A 17,178-nucleotide genomic window follows, 5' to 3' on the forward strand; every position below is an offset into this window, starting at 1 on the left:
GTGTGATAAAACAAGATCAGTTTTCCAAAATGATATGTTCTGTACAATGAATGATTGTTCAATTTCTTATATGTATTCGTGACATCCTTAGCATCATGTGATATCTGTTAACTGTTACCTGGTATCGGAGGTTCCTTTATTGAACTTATTTCTGTCTGCACTTTGTTACCCGTACCGGAGGCCCCGTCACGGGGGCTCAGCTTCTGTTCTGTTCTGTTGCCCGGATCCGGAGGTTCCTTTATGGAACTGGTTATTCGTAACCTCACGTGTATACGTTCTGTTCTATTCTGTTCTGTTAATGCTAATGGATGTATCACGTAAACTTAATCATGACTTATGATTTATGTCTGTATATGATTTGGACAAATGATGAATTTGATACAAATCTGAATTATGATTTTTGAATTTGTACGAACTCATTCATTGAAACCCTTTACTCTATTATTATTCACTAGGCTTTCGCTCACAGTTTATTTTATGTATGCAGGTGAGCCGGCACATGACCAGGGCCAGAGTTGACGACCTTCTGTTTTGTTTTTGTCAGCCAATTGTTGCGCCTCCCGAGGAGGTTCCGAATGAAGCCTAAAGCCATGACTGTTTTTGTATTCATGCTAGTCTTTGTGTTTGCTCTGTAAAGTCAGGTCTTGGGAAGTACATTCTGTAAATACCTTGTAAATATTGTGTATCTAGACCGGCATGTTTATGTATATATAAATAAGTTTTGAAATGTTCTGTCCCATGTACATTATCACAGCTCATTGGACCTTGTTTATTTTTGTATTATTGCTTTCGTAGCCCCTTATTATTTGCTAATCTGTTCAGAGGCCTTTGATAATCCATAGATTACTGGCTGGTTACGGTGCTAAACCTACAGGGACAGGTTTGGGTCGTGACATAGGGACAAGTGCGTGATTTGATGGATGCAAGCCCTAAGGTGGAGTCCATAGACCCTCTGGGTTAGAAAGGTGGGCTTGTTGGAAAGGATGGCTCGAGGTCTGTTCTCGATTAAGAGGGATGCCTTGTGGTGGTGGATGAGGGATAGGGAGATTTCGATGGAGTAAAGCGTTAATCAAGGCCTGGTTTTGCTCGGTCAAGTGGTTGATGTTGTTGGCGAGCTGCGTGAAGTATTGTGGTGGGTTGTTTGGGTTAGAAGGCTCTGCTTAAGGGTCGACGACATTGTGTTGAGAAACCATGGATCTCGTTGTAACCATTCACCTTAACGGGAGAGAAGGAGAAGTAATTGGGAATGCGTCTCCGGCAACAAGGAGCACAACTGTCAACCATAGTTGTGTTTCCCACAAGCGGCGCCAACTGATGATACTATGAACTTAGAGGATGGATGAGCCAGATTGATCCACACTTCAGGTAGGTTTGTTGGGCTTATAGTTCGCAGAATACACCTGCAAAAACGGTCCAATGAGGGGAAGTCCCCCAGCGGACACTCCTACAATCAAGTTAGTCCAAGGTAAGGAGGTTTTTCTTGAGAGATAATGTACAGGGGGCGCGAGAGAGAACTAAACCTATATCGTTCTTTTGAAGCCTTTTATCTTTTTCATTAATCATTTCCTTGTTCCTTTCTAGCTGTCTCATCGGCCGTAAGTCTAAAGTTTAGCTAACCTCGTTCACAGTGAGCCTGTTTTCTCCGACGTGAAAAAGCTGCCGCATTTAATGCTACCAAGGTCTCATTAATGGCTGATATATGGGTGCAATAACTTTGCAGATCTTTGTCTGCTTACGTGGCTGGTTCCCTGCTTGACAAGTGTTTAGATGCCATTGGTCCCTGGTTTAACATTCGGTTCTCAAGAGTACTGGGCTTTAGTACTTGAACCTAAATTAGGCTCTAAGTCGTGAGCCAAAACCTTTTATGGGCACACCGATGTCAATATCTATTATCAATTATGTCCAAGGCACTAAGAACTCGTTTAAAAATTGACTATTTTAATTATTTTTTGGGTAAATTATAAACACATCTCCTGAGATTTACTTAAATTATAAGTTACCCTCTGTGATTCTAAAAAGTACATTATGCTCCCTAGGTTTCTAATTTCATAACAAATGAGTCCTTTTATTAATAAATCATCAAAGTTAATTAGCAGTTTTTAATAATATTAAAATTTTATTTCAATTAATAATTCAAATAATTTTATTACTATATAAGTGAATAGTTAGAAATTTTACTTTTTCAATTAATTCTGTTAAATAAAAAATTATAACATGGAGGTATTTGTAATTTTCTAAACTACAGGGGGCAATTCGTATTTTAAGTAAATCTTAGGAGATGTATTTATAATTTACCCTTATATTTTTTTAATGTTTTACAGAAAAACATAAAAAAAATAAGGAGAAGAATTAATGTTGCATTTGGTAGAGTTTTCTGAATATAATTTGAGAATAGAGTTGTATTTTGAGTTTGTGAGTTTTGGAATTATGATTTGAGTGTAGAAAATTTGTTTGGCGAATGAGTTTTGAAAAAAGTTTTAAATTGAGTGGGAAATTTTTGATGCGACATATGATATTTGATACAAAAACTTACTACTCATAATCAAATACACAACTCAAAATTCTATTCAAAACTTATAATTTTTTTTTAATAATTCAGAAAATATTTTTTATTGAATATATAAAAATTAACATGGGTAAAAAAAAATGCACTGTTCCAGTCAACCGGTGGGACGTCTGGTGAGAGGACCGGCTAGCCCAAATTTTCTCGCTTTGGCTAAAGTTTTCAAAAGTGAGTGTGAAATTAATTTTTAAAAGCTATAAACAAATACCACGTTAAAAACAAAAAGTAAAACTAAAGTTTGGAAGCTCTACCATACAGAGTCTAAGGTTGCGTTTGGTAGAGTTTTATAAATATGATTTGAGAGTATGAGTTGTATTTTAAGTTTGTGAGTTGTGGAATAATGATTTGAGTGTAGAAAATTTGTTTGGTTATGGTTTTTGAAGAGAGTGTTGAATTGAGTTTTAAATTAAGTGTGGAATTGAGTTTTGAAAGTTTGATTTGACATGTGAAGTAAGAAATTTGTTTGGTTATGAGTTTTGAAAAGAGTTTTCAAAACTTAATTCAAATTATTATAACTCATAACAAAACACACTACTTTCACACTATTGAAAATTCTGATCAACATTCATAACCAAACTTTTTTTAAAATTCAATTAAAAATTTTTATTATTAACAGAAAATAACATTCATCAATTTTTTAATTGAAAATATTACAAAGAAAATAATTTTTTTTTCAAAATAAATATTAAAAAAATTTAAATCATAAATATTTAAATAATCTAAAAAATTTAATAAGTAAAAAATTAAAATAAATATTCAAAAAATTTAAATCGTAAAAATTTAAATAATTTAAATACTCAAAAAATTTAAATAATTTAAAATGTTAATATTTTAAATTTAAAAACAACTCTACACTCAAATCGTAACCAAGCACATAAAACAAAACTCAATTAAGAAATTATTTTTAAAACTCATAACCAAACACATAACTCGAAACTCCATACTACTTTCGCAACTCTACACTCAAATCGTAACCAAATACATAACAAAAAATTAAAATATTTAAAAATATTTTTATAAAATAGAGTTTGAATTTATTTTTATAAAATATATTTAAATATTTTTAAATATTTAAAATTTAAAATATTTAAAAATATTCAAAAAATTAAAAAATTAAAAAAATATAACATATTAAAATATTAAAATATTTAAAATCTTAACAAAATTAAAATACGATTTTAATTTTTTAAATTTTAAAATATTTTATAAAAATATTTTCAAACTCTATTTTATAAAAATATTTTTAAATATTTTAATTTTTTTGTTATGTATTTAATTACGATTTGAGTGTAGAATTGTGAAAGTAGTATGAAATTTCGAGTTATGCGTTTGGTTATGAGTTTTAAAAATAATTTCTTAATTGAGTTTTGTTTTATGTGTTTGGTTATGATTTGAGTGTAGAGTTGTTTTTAAATTTCAAATATTAACATTTTAAATTATTTAAAATTTTTGAATATTTAAATTATTTAAATTTTTACGATTTAAATTTTTTGAATATTTATTTTAATTTTTTACTTATTAAATTTTTTAGATTATTTAAATTATTAAATATTTATGATTTAAATTTTTTGAATATTTATTTTGAAAAAAAATTATTTCCTTTGTAGTATTTTCAATTAAAAAATTGATTAATGTTATTTTCTATTAATAATAATTTTTTTAATTGAATTTTAAAAAGAGTTTGGTTATGAGTGTTGATCAGAATTTTCAATAGTGTGAAAGTAGTATATTTTGTTATGAGTTATAATAATTTGAATTAAGTTTTGAAATCTCTTTCCAAAACTCATAACCAAATAAATTTTCTTACTTCACATGTCAAATCAAACTTTCAAAACTCAATTTCACACTCAATTCAAAACTCAATTCAACACTCTATTCAAAAACCATAACTAAACAAATTTTCTACACTCAAATTATAATTTCACAACTCACAAACTCAAAATACAACTTATACTCTCAAATTATATTTACAAAACTCCACGTTATGCTACAAGCTTGTGAAGCGGGTTGATGGAGGTTTTGAGGCAAGGTTAGTCAAATACTAGTTGATGGCATATGGTTAAAAAGTTTTTTTATTATTATTTTTTTGTGTGTGGTGGGTAAATTATATTGATTTTTTTGAAATTTATAAAAAAATATAATAAATTTCACAAGTTTGACATAATTAGACTCTCTAAAATTTTAATCCATTTAACCCTTGGCTTTTTTTTTCTTTAATTAAAAATTCGTTAGTCGTATAAATTAAAAAATGATGTTAACATTTCTTTTACATTGACATCTAAATTTCAACTTTTGTATCTTTGTATTCTCATACCATATATATTAATTTTGGTACCTTTAACCTTATTAAAAAAAAAGCTATTATAATTATATCAAAATTACGACGCTTGTTGTATTTTATTTAAATCTCTAAGGAGATCAATGAAATTTACCCTCTTTTTTTTTATTTTGGAATCTTTTGCTTTTAGTGATTTTTTTAAAAACTATGTCAAAAAATTGTCCATGTTCTGTAGACAAATTTAAAAAGTTAAAAAAAAAATATAGATAAATAATTGAAAAAACTATATAAAAAAAACCCAAATATATATGTATATATAAAATGCAAAAGGTCAATTGTTTTTTGCTCTTTATTATTGTCTTTTTTGATTTTTTTTAAATATTTAATTTTTTAGGAAAAATATCAGGACTCCTATTGGGGGTCACCTCCACGACCCCCACTGGCCTGTGGTTGGCCAATTTATTTATTTTTCTTCTCCTCCAATCACTAACCTTATGGATAGTAAGAGTGGAGGCTTGAGGGGATCTCAATCCCGTTAATTTTTCACCCATTTAGTCAAGTGAAACTCAAACTTAGTTTTTTTGTTTTTTTAAATCACTAAAAATTATATATATAAAAAAAAAAAAAGCCAACCCCAAACACTCGAGTGTTTGGAAAAACCTAAAAAGTCCAATTTTTTCTTTTAAACTTTGTTGTTTCTAGTGGTTTTTTCAAAGTTATGTCAATTTTATTTATTTTTTTGGTACTTTTTTGACCAGTCTTACAAGGATCTAAAAAAAAAGTAAAAAAAAAAACTAAATAAAATCCAAAAAACTATCAAAAATTATTTGAGAGCTCGAAATCGTTGGCTCGAAACCCAAAACGACGTCGTTTTGGTTTTTTTTTTTTTTTTTTTCTCTTTTTCTTCCTTTTCTTGTTTTTTTTCTTGTTTTTGAACACAGATAGACAAAGGCGAGAGAGAGAAGAGAATAGGAAGAGAGAAGAAGAAGAAGAAGAAAAGATGGGGAGAAGAAGGAGGAAGAGAAGAGAAGAAGGCGGTGATGGCGGAGAAGGAAGATCGACGGTGATGGCGGTGATCGGAGATTCAGATCTAAATCGGATCTGAATCTTTTTTTTTTTGGGGGTGATGATGATGTGTTGATGATGTTGATGAAGATGTTGTTGATGATGATGATGATGAAGATGTTGTTGATATTCTTTTTTTTGTTTTTAGGTTTTTTTTTTTTCTAGTGGATCTGATTTGAAGATGTTGATAATGTTGATAAAGATGTTGGCTGTTGATGATGTGTTGATGAAGATGTTGATGTTCTTCCTCTTCTTCCTTTTCTCTTTTCTTCTTCTTCTTCTTCAAAACAGCAAGAAAGAAAAAAGGGAAAAAAAAAATCCAAAACGACCCCGTTTTGTATTCGGAATAAATTCGAGCTTGAAAATTTCGGGCCCTGTAGCAGCTCTTAAAACTATCTATTTTTTCTCTTCCTTTCTTTTTTTTTTTTTTTTGTTATTTCTTAACTTTTTTTCAATTTTTTATTTTTTTTACTTTTTAGTCAAGGAACTCAGATAAACTTAAAAAAAATTAAAAAAATTTCTTAAAGATAAAAATATATATATATATATATATAACTAACAAAAAATCAAACCAACACCTAAGGGTTCGTCTGGGATGTGGGTTGTTTTTTTTTTTATTTTAGCTTGAGACTAAAAAGTCTCATTTGAGATAGATTTTTTGATTTTTATAAAAGAAAAAATGAAATAATTATGATTTAAATGTGACATTTTATCTTATTGAACTAAAAAGTTTATTTTATCTTTTTGTAACTATTTTATATCATTTTAGGTTTTCATTGTAGGACTTCTGCTCGAGGTTGTGCCACTTGGCATGAAGTTGTACTCATTTATCCTTTGAGGCTTCATATTATTTGAAGGTGGTTTGAGTTTGTTGCTATAGTCAAATTCTTCAATATTTTTTGCAGTTTTTTTAATACTATTCTTTTGTTTGTTATGTTAATTTCATCCACTGCCCAATAAATTGTAACATTACCATTTTTTGGATATTTGTATTGTGAACTGTGCAGTACACTTACTTTGTCAATACTGAACATTTTTTTTTTTCCCCGTTAAAAAAAAAAAATTTTAGTAAAAAGTGGCAAAAAAGTTTGTTACGGAAAGGGTTGTGATAAAAGGCTAACTAGACCTCATTTGGTAACAAATATTATTTGTTTTTATTTTTATTATTTTTTAAAATTTAAAAGAAAAAAATTATTTAATATATTGTTTTTATTTTTAAAAAATGGAATTAATTTCAAATTTTTTAAAAAAAAATTCAAAACAAAAAAATATATTTTTTCACTTATTTTCAAAATAAACCTCATCATCTCCTTCCTTCCCTACCATACACCACCACCTCTAGCCACTGGTTGCCACCACCCATCATTAGCTTCAACGACTTCTGAAAAACTCTAGCCACTTTCTAACGATTTCGACAATCAAGCAATCACTATCTATGATCTCTGACTACCTTCAAACAATACTCTAGTCACCCTATGACCGTCGACGGCCACCTCTAGCAACTCTCTCTAAACATGTTTTCACAAATCCTAATGCCTCGAGTACTTTTCATTTCATAAGGAATAGATGATCTTTCATCAAAATTTTGTATCCATTAAGGGTGGTTTGAACCCAAGGGGCTGTGGCATTGTGGTAAGACCTTGGGGTTAAAGCCCCAAGGTCACAAGTTCAATTCTCCCCTTGGGCCAATCTCCTGGGCAAAGTATTGTTGGTTAGGAGGTTGGACCTCAAGGATCCCTAATCAGCTACTTGGTGTGGGTTTAATGCTCCCCCGCTGTGCGAATCCTGACTTAATCGAAGCTTGCCTTGGGAGGTCGGGACAAGCTTCCAGGTTATAGTCTCTTACTCGGAACGGACAATAGGACATCCTGGTGATCTCCTCATGGAGCGCTGCCTTGGACCTGCGGGAGGATGAGAGGATTTCCTTGTAACAAAAAAAAAAAAAAAAAAGGGTGGTTTGTCAGTAGACAACTTAAGACTCTTTAAGATCCCATATTTGAAAGGTACTAGTTTTCAGGACTACTATAGATATATAACCATATAACAGGGACACAGAAGATTCTAACATAGGGGGCAAATATGTACATTAACAAAGAAAAAATTAAAATAAAATATAAACTACAATATCAATTTCTACCAACATAAAAAGTGAAAAATAATATTAAAAATGAAAATAAATAAAGGTATTTTCTTATATTGATGTTGAATTATAAAATATAACAATTGCAAAACAATCTATACTAGCTAGTTGTGAGAGATTAATTTCTTTTTATTATATTTTGTCCAAACTGTTAAATTTTATACTTTGAACCCCATGTTTTATAGATATAGAGGTCTAAGTTGTGTGACCACTTAAATTTTCTCAAAACTTAAGGGGACACATATGTAACTAGTATATAAAAGATTTTTTGAAATTGTAGGAGGGCAATCACCCCCTTTGCCCCATTTTGAGTCCATCATTGCCATGTAGAGAATGGCTCTCTACTATACCACTACCCTGTGAATTTGGGATGACTGTTGTGCTACAAGGGCACAGCAGTCACTGTATGCAGCCAAATAGTTTTTAAAGTTTATTTTAATAATTTGGATCGTTCACATTTTAAAATATATCGAGTATAATATAATTGTAAAAAATTAAATTAATCAAACATTGTTAACTCTTTCATCCACTCATATTTATATCTACAAAGATAAATGAGAATTGTGATTTAAAGTATTAAAATGTCAGTGGATGAAAGGGTTAAAAATATCTGATTAACTTGATTTTTTACATGTATGTTCTACTCGATATATTCTAAAATGTAAACAGTTCAGATAATCAAAATAGGTTCTAAAATAGATCCATTTGGCTGCACAATGTGGTTGTTTGGGAAGTGGCTATTTTAGAGGCTTTTTGGCTATTTTAGTTGGCTATTTTAATTTTTGTATTTAGAAAGATATGATGAATTTTTATTTGAGTTGTTGTATTGAAAAATATGTTTGAAATGATATTTGAGGTTGAAATGATAAATTTGTTCCTAACTTTACTTTTTTCAAAATTAGTCTATAGCGGCAAAAATGTCATTTCAACATGTGAGACTAGGTTGGCCCTAACCTCTACCCGCTGCCGGCTGCTTTTTTTTTTTATAAATATAAATTATTAATTTAAGATACTATTTAAAGTTATTTGACTTTCTTTTTATATTTGAGACTATTTTAACCTCAACTTTGGATTCTCAAACAACCCCAACAATAATTACTATATAAAAGTTACCCCAAATCCCTATCCTGCATATGCTTCCATATTCCAAAACTTAAGAGCTCTTGAAAGAGCAAGAAAAATTAAATTACTATAAAAATTTTACTATTTAAAAAATTATGCATCACCCCCAATAATGACTACTGTATAAAAGTTACCCCAAATCCCTATCTTGTATATGTTTCTATATTTCAAAAGAGCAATGATTCATACCTCCTTAAAACTTTCACCCCCACCCAACCCCCCTCCCCAATACATACGTGGGGGTTGAAGATTGGGAGATTAGAAAAAAAAGAAAAAAAAAAAAGTTAGTCAATCAAATGCAAAAGGGGTGAAGAGAGTGACCCTCAAAGGGGGTCTCAACCTTTATTGATTCCAAAACTTAGAAGCTCTTGAAAAAGCAAGAAAAATTAAATTATTATAAAAAATTTACTATTTAAAAAATTATGCATTAAAATTTTAAAAAATATGTGAGAACCTCCATTTAATTATTTTTAAAAGAAAATAAATAAATATTAGTGTATAAATTAATTTTAAATTAATTCATAACAAAAATATTATTAAAAAATAATAATTTTGTAGGTATTCAATATTTATTATTTATAATTTATTTTAATAAGAATTTAATAAAATAATTATTCTTATTAAATGTTTTAATTAAAAATTTTAGTTAATTAATTTTAAGAAATTCATACAAATACAAATATAAATATAAATACAAATAATAATAAAAAATTATCAAATTTTCGGTGATAATGTTGACACTTGTTTGCACGCATATCATTGAAGGATATAGGCTCAATGGAAAATTGGTCCGTAGCTCAAAAATTGAAGGGCTCGAAAGGGTCGAAATTAGAAATTTCTCTCTCCTCTCGCTTTTTCATCTCGTCTCCCCTCTCCGTTTGGCAATGAAAACAACTCCATTTTTCTTTTCTTCGTAGCTCGAAAGAAATAAGAAAGAAATCATCCATCCGTCTCTCCATATCTTCCCTCTCCTCTCGATATTATCCGTCTCTCCTCTCTATCTCTTCACTCTGGCCTTCAAGGAGTACGAAGGAAGACGCGACGGGGGACGATGGACGAGGAGACGGTGGACGAACGACGACGGGGAGGACGGAGGACGGAGGACGAACGAAGAATGACGATGGAGGACGGAGGACGAACGACGGAGGACGAATCTGAGGTACAAATTAAAAATCGCAAAGTTAGGGTTTTACATTTGGTTTCAATTTTTTTAGAACAGAGTCGATTGGGAGTGTTTGGGGTTGGATTTTTGATGCAATCTGTGTTAGGGTTTGCGATTTGGCTTTAATTTGTTCAGGAGGTTCCGCTTCTACCACTCTTGTTCTGTGTTGGTTACCTATTGCGTTTTTATAATTTCAAAAATTGACAAACATGAATTTCAAAAAGTCAAAGTAATGGAAATTCTGAAATTCATACAACATACACAAGTTCAAAAGGATAATCCTCATTTCAAAAATAGTATAATCAAACCTGGAAATTCTGTTAGAACAGCTGTTGAACATGAATTTCAAAAATAGTATAATCCTCGTTTTCACTAACATGAATTTCAGAATTTGGGGCCTATGAATTTCAGCTGTTGAACATGAATTTCATACTCTTGTTCTCTGTTAGTTATAATACTGTATCAAAAATAGTATAATCCTCGTTTTCACTAACTACTGTATCAAAAATGGTTATATTCCTTGAACTAAATCTGACTGAGTTGAGTTATTCCTCCAATTTATGAAAATGGCCTCTCCAATGGAGGCAATTGGAGGAAAATGAATTCATGTAACCATCTCCACTTCATGAAGACTATGTCCTGTTGAGTTAGAGTGAAGACTAAAAATAGAGTGAATTCATGTGAATTCATGTTACCATTTCCTAAGTCATTGATACCCAATTTGAAGGAAGGTCAGCTATAATAGAAAAATAAAAGGAAATTTTTGTAGTTATTCTTGAATTTGGAGGCTTGCCATTGAAGAAAACTGCTTGAGAATTGATTTAGCATCTTTGTCTAATTTTAGTGAAGACTAAAAACTGCTTGAGAATTGATTTGGGAATGATGATTCAAGATTTCCTCGAACTAAAAACTGCTTGAGAATTCTTGAACTATTCAATTCAATTGTTGGTTATGGAAATCTTGTCTAAGGGCTGTCTTTTGTTTTGATTTGTTGTAGGATAGAAGCAATCCCTTTTTCTTAGTATTTGACTTGTTGCAAACCATATAGAGAATTTGGGTAGTAAGGTGAGAAAAAGAAGAGAAATGATTGTATTTTTTCACTATCATAGTTGCATGGGTAATAAAGAAAAACATATGAAAGAGGGACATGATATGACTGAGATTTTTTTTTACTCCTTTTGTAATTTAAGGGTCAATCTTGGTAATATAAATATTTTATAACTAATCAACTTGTTTCCCAGCAAATCTCACCACTTTTGGTGAAAAATGAAATGAGCTAAGCAACTCCAATACTACTATGCATTTTGCCTAGTTGTGCATAAAAAAAAAATGATATATATGCAACATAAAAAATAATATTTTTTTCATGGCATGACACATAAGTTCTTATTTGTGATGTAGTTGTCGATGTGATATTTGCAAAACAGTAATATCTTTTAATAAATAAATAAATTACTTTGCACAAAGTTTGAGGGGACATTTCTAAATTTCTCTATTGCATAAGACTAGCAATCTCCATTTATCAAATTTAAGTCGTGTAATAAAAATAAAATAAAACAAGACTTGTGTTGTGAGATTGATGTCTAGAGCAAAGGAGTAGATAACAGCAAGCAACATAATGGTGGGAATACACATTTGCTTAGCATTAGACACTAGCTACATGTGGAGAATGAAATTAAAAATAGGCAAAATGCCTCTTGTGATAGAGAGAGCCTATTGAAGACACAAAATGGAGCTTCACTAGCAAAAATGCCTAGAATGCTTATTTTGCCTCTTGTCTTGGAGTTGCACTAAATAAGATAGTTCTCTATCCCCATTTCTCGTGACCCCTCATTTCAGTTATAAACCAAACATGAAAAGAGTTCACTTTGTCATTATTTCTTTTCTTATCATTTCTCATCAAGTCACTGCATCCAAATAGAGTGTTAATGTCATTGTGTGAGTGGACCATCTTTGTGGCTTTGTTGTTTTTTGAGAGTTGTTGTTCTGTCTTTTTCTGCTAACTTTTCTCTATTATTTATCATATCATATTTTTCTAACTTGAGCAGACTTTCTGACGACTTTTTGTTTTTCATGAATCAGGATTCCAATTATTTTTGAAGGTGATCTAGCACATATTGCGGCCTGCCATGTAAAAGAAAAAGATTTTGTTTATATAGATGATGACGACGATGACGTTACGTCCACAATTCGTGCCAATGCTGGACCTCAGACAGATTCAAGTACTGCAGAAATTAATGATCTAAGGAGAAGGAATGACCTGATGGACATAACAGTGTCTAATATGAATGTATTTTAATTTATTGTATGAAGGAATGACCTAATGGACATAACAGTGTCCACAATTTGTATGAATGTATTTTAATTTTGTTGGTTGAATGAATGTAGACTCTGTTAACAATGTCTAATATTTAATACAAATTTTGGTCTATTGTTTGAACATAACAGGTACTCCAATAATCTGTGTAACACATGAATGAATGAATGAACTTGTTTGTTTGAACATAACAGGTACTCGAATAATCTGTGTATGAATGAATGAATGAAATTGTTTGCTTGTTTGAACATAACAGGTATGAATGAATGGGCAGATGAATGAATGAACTTGTTTGTTTGTTTGAACTTGTTTGTTTGTTTGAACTTCATTGAACTTCAAGTAAACAACCCATACGGTTGCAGCCCATGGCCAACCATTGAAGTGCAGGAAAGAACAATGAGGCAAAATGAACAGTTGATGCAAAATGGACAGTTCGCTGCTGTTGTTCCTGTGGATATGCATACAGTTGCCGATTGATATAAAATGTAAGCCAACTCCTGTACAGGTCAGAATGGACTCATCCATGAATTTACATAAAAAATTAACACCATGTGCCGGGTTGACAAAGTAAATTTGCTACAGCAGAATAGAAAGACTTCTTTTTTGATCAGCAAAATAGAACTTCATTGACAAAGCAACTCTATTGAATAATCACCTTAACACAAATAATCATCAGCTTCACTCCACCAGCAGCAGCTTCACTCCACCAGCTACAGCAGCATCAGGAGGCATAAAGCAACTAATGGACACACAAATAATCACCCTAACACATTCCATCAGAACAACATATCAACAGCAGCAAAGCAATTCTATTGAATAATGCAACCAACCAGAACAACATACACAGGTTCAAAATTTCCAGGTTCACTCATTAATGGTCCATGTTCAACAGCTGAAATTCAACAAATTCACTGAACATACAAAGTCAGTCATACTCTTTCAGCCAACATACACAGGTTACAATTACCACTTCGAAACTAAAAAAAAAATGGATCCCCGTCGATGTTCAAGTCAACAAAATTTGATGGTACTATCGAACTTTGACTGGTAATATTGTTGAGCATTCCAGCTTGAGTATGAGATGTGCTTCCAATGTCGTCCCCAATTGTACTAACTGGTGCCTGTAAAAATAAAGTAAATATTAAAAAAAAAATCCACAAACATATTTACCAATATCAACCGATAACAAACAAAGTGCAATATATTAAGTCCGTTCAACACATACCGGTACATACATACTGTCTGCTATGGTATCCATAGAAGGATAATAGTAAGGTTCATTTGGCGGCACCTAATAATGAAATAGTAACACAAATGAATTAGTAATTTCAAGCAATAAAATTAAAAGCCAAAAATGTTAACACCAAACAACTTTTATATTTAACGCGTACCGGTTCATACATAGTGTGTGGCACGCCTCCCGTACAAGAAAAGCTTAACTTACGAGGTTCACCTTGACGCACCTTTTGACCTTATAGCACAAGTTCATTGATGAATATTTGAAGTTTAACAAATTCGGCTATATATGATGTAGTGCGGAATGAAAAATGTACCGGATTATCCTTCTTATTTTTTCCCTTCAACCGATTCACTATTGCATTAACCTTGCTAACCTTCCGTTTCGTACATGGACGGCCTCTTCTTCGAGCAACCAAAGGACTGAGCACCTTGCGAGTCATGCTTTCTTTTCTAGTATTGATACGAGGCGGACTTTTTGGTGAAGTATGGGAATGTGGTAAAGTAGTACTCGAAGGTGGTAAAGTACTAGTACATGGCACATTACTCGCACTACTTGATTGAACTGTTCTCACTTCATCCTTGATTTTCATCAACCCAAGTTGAATCACTTTGTGTTTACCATCATCATTGGTAGCAAGTTCTAGGATCTCATCCAACGTGTTGTGATAGTTATCATGCAACTTTGGATGTAGAGAAGAGCCAAAGTTAGTATATGTGGTTGGAATGCATGTGTAGCCTCTTTCCAAGTCTTTTCTCCACCTCGAAACAATGTATTTGTTTGGCACCTCATATATGGATCTCTCAATGAGCACACAAAGTGAATGGGCACACATAATACCTCTAAACTCAAACAACCGACACATACATTGGAGCTCACATTCAGTTGAATTAAAATACACAACAAATTCCACTTTCTTCATCCCCTCACCCACAACAACAGCCTCCCTCACATGATAGGTACAAATTGCGCCCTCCTCTTTGATAAGATTTGCACGACAATACACTAGATGCTTCATTTCTAGTTAAACTTCTTTAAATTTTGAATTAGTGTAAGCTGCACGAAATTGCTTCTCCAAACGATACACCGTTAAGCAATCATACGATTTGTTACGAGACTTAAAATCTGCTTTTGTCTCCTTCTCTACCTTACTTCTTAACGCATTGTCATACTGCTCAACAAATTGCTTTAAGGTTGTCTTGGAGTTCACATATCCATCAAAGAATGCATTCATACTCTCACTTCGTTGTGTAGTTGACATGCCAGCCCAAAATATGTCTTTAACATAGGCAGGAATCCACCTATGTCGCTCATGGTATAACACCCTCAACCACTCGTTATCATTCAAATTGAAATTTTCAATCATTGCTTCCCAATATTCCTGAAATTCATCTTTTGTGAATGAATCATAAACTGCATTACTTAAAGCAACCTTGATGGACTCATATTGCGAATATCCTCGCAATTTCTCCGGAATTTTCTTCATAATATGCCATAAACACCAACGATGCCGAGCCTGTGGGAAGACAATTTCTATGGCATTTTGCATAGCTCTGCACTGGTCAGTTATTATCGCTTTTGGAGGCGCATCTGACATACAACTTAACCATTCTTTGAAAAGCCAAACAAATGTCTCCGTGTTCTCATTACTTAACAACCCACAACCAAACAAAATTGACTGACCGTGGTGATTAACTCCTACAAACGGAGCAAACGACATATCATATTTGTTTGTCAAATAGGTTGTGTCAAAAGAGACAACATCCCCAAATGCTTTATAAGCCGCCCTACTCCTTGCATCCGCCCAAAATAAGTTTCGCATGCGACCATCTTCATCAAGGTCAATTGCCGAATAGAAGTTCGAATTTTGTTGTTGCATTTTATGAAAATAAAATGTAACTGATTCGGCGTCGCCTACCCCAAGTCTCAATCTTCTAGCATTTTGAATATAATTCCTTGCATCTTGTTCATCAAACGTTAATGCCTCATATCCCCCCGCTTCAACAACTATGGAATGAAAATTCCTAGCCACCCCAATCCCTGCTGCATCATTAACTTCTAGTCTCCTCTTCACCGGAGTAAGAATCCTCTTATTCATTGGAAAATGCCGTGAGTCACTCGGAATAAAATCATGAGTGTGCTCAAGCACAACCGTGGTTAACTTATATCTTCCATCTTTTTGTAGAGTGGCTCTAACCCTTGCTTTACAATCTATTTTTGATGACAAAGATGGTTCGAGGGGATTTACTTCTGATTTTTTTGTTCTATTCCGCGCCCGAGTACATTCAATTCCAAAGTACTTTACTTCCCCATCCCTCGTTACATTTTGTGTTCTATAAGATATAGCAAATCCAAGTTGTTTCGCATATTTTGCATAAAATGTGTGTACTTCTTGCTTGGAGATAAAACACATCCCCTTCTTCGGTTCTTCAATTTCACCACTCTCATTAAATTCAACATTGTTATCTTGTTCTTCAACTTCCTCACTCACATTGAATGAATTATTCATTGAATCAATATCCATTGTAGCTTCAAAGTGGGTACAGATTCTTCTCAACAATGTAAGTGACTTGATGTGGAGTGCCCTTCAATGGAATCTGATTATAGAAAACATAACTTTCAAGTAAGTGGATCACTGCCAAAATGACAATCTATATAAAAATACCTTGTTATGAGCATTAAAGTATAACAAGTTGAAGCCATTGAATTGTAGTTCATAACAAGGAACTTATGAATCTGTTCATTGAATTAATTTATACAATGAGTTATGGTGTTTATAATTTTGTGCAGTGAATTATGGTGTTTATAACATATCATTGAATTTTGTAACAACAATATATTTCATAACAACAACAATGTGAATTTTGTTAATCTTGTTAAATTTTCATGAAATTCCTTTTAAATTTTCATCAACAACAATGTTCCTTAATAGCACCAGATTTCATCAACAGAACATATTTTTCATCAACAATAATGTTCCTTAACATGTTTTGTACAGCAGCAGCAGATTTCATCAACATCTTGAATTAATGTTCCTTTTTAATTCTGTACAGCAGCAGATTTCATCAATACAACATTTTTTTTCATCAACAAAAAATAACCCATTTCCTACCAGTTTAACAGAACATATGGATTTATACTTTGACAAAAGGTGGGAAAAGGTGGGTGTGCAAAAGGTGGGAAAAGGTCAAAATTTGGCATGCACATGGATTGAGCAATGTTTCCTACTACTTTAACATCAAGATTCAGTGGGTGATTGCTCAATGTTTCCTACTAGTTTAACATCAAGATCAT

General features: G+C 32.0%; 1 pseudogene; it reads right to left on the reverse strand.

Moving 5' to 3' along the window:
• Nucleotides 1–14,908: 14,908 nt before the first annotated feature.
• On the reverse strand, nt 14,909–16,408 carry LOC145793483 (protein FAR1-RELATED SEQUENCE 5 pseudogene; annotated as a pseudogene).
• Nucleotides 16,409–17,178: the final 770 nt, after the last annotated feature.

The sequence above is a fragment of the Camellia sinensis genome, chromosome 6 (genome assembly GCF_055761805.1).
Source record: "Camellia sinensis isolate YWXY chromosome 6, ASM5576180v1, whole genome shotgun sequence".
Lineage (NCBI taxonomy): Eukaryota > Viridiplantae > Streptophyta > Magnoliopsida > Ericales > Theaceae > Camellia > Camellia sinensis.